General features: G+C 45.7%; 1 non-coding gene across 1 annotated transcript; it reads right to left on the bottom strand.

Moving 5' to 3' along the window:
- Positions 1–317: 317 nt before the first annotated feature.
- Positions 318–424, bottom strand: LOC120279843. Its single transcript, XR_005542143.1, has one exon. It is a non-coding gene; the product is annotated as a small nucleolar RNA R71 (small nucleolar RNA).
- Positions 425–4,007: the final 3,583 nt, after the last annotated feature.

The following is a 4,007-nucleotide window of genomic DNA, read 5'->3' as shown; positions in this document are numbered from 1 at the left end:
GTATTGTGCGACCGCCAATTACAGCTCAGAATTTCGAACTAAAGCCATCATTCATCCACATATTGCAGCAATCCACACAGTTCAATGGTTTGGCTGATGAGGATCCAAACAGTCACATAGAGAACTTTCTCGAGGTGTGTGATATGCTCAAGATAAATGGGGTGACGGATGATGCCATGAAGTTGAGAGCCTTCCCATTTTCCCTAAAAGGGAGAGCAAAGCAGTGGCTACACTCATTACCTAGAGCCTCGATTACTACATGGGAAGAGATGGTAGAAGCTTTTCTAGCCCGTTATTTTCCTCCTGGAAAATCTGCAAAGCTTAGGAATGAGATCTCATCCGTTGCACAATCGGAATTGGAGTCTCTATTCGAGATATGGGAAAGGTTCAAGGAGCTCCTGAGAAAGTCCCCACAACACGGATTCCCGGAGTGGATGATGGTTCAGACTTTTTACAGTTTGTTGAATCCGAGTACAAGATAACTCTTGGATGCGGCAGTAGGTGGTACCTTAGGTAGTAAGACCCCCGATGAGGCCCGTGAACTTATTAAAGAAATTGGTTTAAACAGCTACCAATGGAATGCCAGCTTGAAAAAAAGGTGGCCGGTCTTTATAAGATAGATGCAGTAACTTCATTGGCGGCGCAAGTGGAAAATTTGAGTAAGAAGTTAGATCTTCTAACTTCAAATAGAGTGGCGGCCGTGAGTACTTGCACCGGGTGTGGTGGAGGACATGCTCCCTCTAATTGCCTGATCTCTATTGGTCATGCATCTTTGGTTGAGAACGTCAATTTTGAAGGCATTGGCATGAGACTCAAGGAAAACCATATAGCAACACCTACAATCTAGGTTGGAAGAATCATCCCAATTTCTCGTGGAGCAACCAGGGTTCACAAAAGGCCATGGGGCCACCGGGTTTCCAACAACAAGCCCCGAACGTGGAAAACAGAGTTTCAGGTTTGGAAACCCGAATGAATGATTTGAAGAAGGCCTTGACTAGATTTGTGCAATCTTCAAATACATGGTTTGAATCAGTTGAGGCTACACTTTGCAATCACACCGCCTCTTTGCATAACCTTGAAAATCAGGTGGGGCAGATTGCGAAGTCTTTCTCGGAAAGGCCACATGGAAGCTTGCTGAGCAATACCGAGACCAACCCTAGAGAGCATGTGAAGCGATCACTTTGAGAAGTGGTCGTGAGGTTGAAGGTAGGCTTCCGGGTGAGAGGCCAAAAGAACACGCACCCGAGGTTATAAAGGTTGAAGAGGGAACAAGCAAAGAGAAGGAGGTGGCAACCCTACCTTTCAAGCCGAGAATCTCTTATCCCTCTAGATTGAAGAATGACCAAGGGGATGAACAGTAAAAGAAGTTCCTGAGTATGTTCAAGCTACTCCACATCAATATTCCTTTTGTTTCGGCATTGGCTCAAATGCCTAAGTATGCGAAATTCTTGAAAGTCTTGTTGACTAACAAGAGAAAGTTGGAGGAGAGTGCTTCAGTGATTTTAGATGCATCTTGCTCGGTGGTGTTGCAAAAGAACATGCCGAACAAGAAGAAAGACCCGGGAAGCTTCATCATTCCGTGTAATATTGGCAATCTAGGTGAAGAAATGGCATTGTCGGACTTAGGGGCTAGCATCAACGTCATGCCATACACTTTCTTTCAAAAGCTAGGCTTGGGCGAGCCTAGGCCCACTCGGATGACTTTGCAATTGCCGGACCGAAGGGTGCTACATCCGAGGGGCATTATTGAAGATGTGCTTGTCAAGGTAGACAAGTACATTTTTTCGGTTAACTTTATAGTGCTAGATGTCGATGAGGATGCGGATGTACCCATGATACTTGGGATACCGTTCTTGCGGACTTCCAAAGCATTGATTGACAATGACGGCGGGGAGCTAATTTTGAGAGTCGGAGATGACAAGCTCACATACACCCTTGCTGAAGCCATGCGAGATTCTCTTGATTTTGATGATACTTTGTATTTTCTAGACACTATTGATGAGATTGTTGATGAATACATGCGGGAAATGTTTAATCTGGACACGTATGAGGGTTTGTTCGACCAACAACAGGAAATTGAAGAAGTAACGCTGCTTGGTTCGACTGAAGAAGTACCGTCTATCCCGGGGATCTTGAATAAGGTGATCCATAAGATGAAGAGGGCAAGCAGACGCCACCGGAAACACTCTAAGATTGTTGGAGGTTTGCACAAACCGAACGATGTACCGTTTCTAGGTAGTCCCAAGCCCGACAATTCATCCTCTACTCTCAAAAGACTTTGCTCATCATGCTTTCAAGCTATGGATAAGAGGGCAACTTTCATCTATGAACCCCAATAAGGTAAAACGAGGTACGTCAAGCTTAGTGACGTTAAACAAGCGCTTCTTGGGAGGCAACCCAAGTGTTGGTGTCTTCATGTTTAGATGCTTGTGCTATTTTCATTTTGGTGGATTTCTGTGTCATCGTGAGTTTTCATGTAGATTTGGTGAAGATTTATTCATTTAAGCTTGTTTCTATTGTTTTTCACTAGTAATTGTTAAATAAAAGATCAGGCTCTGAATGTGTAAACATGTTCAGAAAATTTTTGTAGAGCCTGCAGAGTTTTTCAAGTTATCCAGAGAAAACGCACTGGCGTGTGGAATTTCCACACGCCCGTGGGGTTGTATTACAAGCTCATCCAGAGAAGCCATAGGGGAGTGGACTCGCCCCTGTGAGCGACCTTGCGATTATAGCACGGCCATGTAGAATTACCGCACGGGCATGCGTTGTTCTACAGAAACTTGGGAATTTTTCCCGAGAGCGCACAGGGGAGTTGACTCGCCCCTGTGGGCAACTTTGTGACCAACGCACGGGCGTGGGTATTTTCCGCATACCCGTGCGGATTTTTGCAGACGATCCCTCCTCCATCCCGAGAGCACACATGGGCGTGCGAATGCCCCTGTGAGTTGGGCATGTGATTGTCCACGGTCGTGCTGAATTTCCGCACGGGCGTACGAAACACTTAGTGATTTTCTCTCGATTGGACAGAGAGTGCACAGGGGCGTGCGGTTTCCCATGTGGGTCGGGTTCACGGGCGTGCGTAATTTCCACATGCTCGTGCGAGTGTTTTCAGAGACAGCAAGAGCTATCTCGAGAGTACACAGGGGCGTGCTTCTGCCCTTGTGGCTCTCCACTGTGGAGACACACGGGCATGTGGAATTTCCGCACGCCCGTGCGGATATACAGAACTCCAAGGGGCGCGAGTTCTTTTTAAAGAAGACTTGTTTCTCTGCATCTACATCCGATTTTGGAGGATTTTTACTTGGTTTTCCGGCCTATTCCTATTCTCCTCATCTCAACTGGTGGGTAAGCCCCTATCTTTGATTTTCTTTGCCAATTCCTGATTCTAATCGATGAACTTGCTAAGAATGCTTCATTTTTGCAATTAGAGTGTATGAGCATGCTTAGAATGAAGTTAGAAGAGTTTTAGAAGTGTTTTGTTGGATTTTTGAGGCGCGACCGTGCGGTTCTTCATGCCTTGTGGATCCACACATGCATGCGGAAATTCTCCACGACCGTGCGGGTTTCTACAACATCATTTATCCAGCTTGTTGGATTGATTTCCTTTGAAAATTTGCAAGATATGTCACCTAGGTTAAAGAAGCAAGAAGAGAAATGGCCGCGAAAGTCATCCTCTAAGTCCGAGGGCATGAGTTTCACTATTCCCGAGAATCAAGCTCGTTTTGTGCATCTGTCGAGACTTCGGTTTGGACAGACTCTGTATCTGGACAGTAGCATACTCTGAGAGTTACAACAGAGGGATGAATTTGCTGAAGAGGTCGAGGACCTTGTTTCAGTAGGTGGGTGGAATCAGTTATTGACAACTAGAGAGCCAGCCATAAATGAGCTCACATTGGAGGTTTTGTCGTCATTTGAGTTCTATAGATCATATGAGAGATTCGACAGCTTAGACGCCGTCAAGTTCAGAGTATTTGGACATCACTACTGCATGAGCATCACGCAGTTCT

The sequence above is a fragment of the Dioscorea cayenensis genome, chromosome 16, assembly GCF_009730915.1.
Source record: "Dioscorea cayenensis subsp. rotundata cultivar TDr96_F1 chromosome 16, TDr96_F1_v2_PseudoChromosome.rev07_lg8_w22 25.fasta, whole genome shotgun sequence".
NCBI classification, from domain to species: Eukaryota; Viridiplantae; Streptophyta; class Magnoliopsida; order Dioscoreales; family Dioscoreaceae; genus Dioscorea; species Dioscorea cayenensis.
The sequence above is the reverse complement of the archived record's forward strand: the minus strand, read 5'-3'. Positions and strand labels throughout refer to the sequence as shown.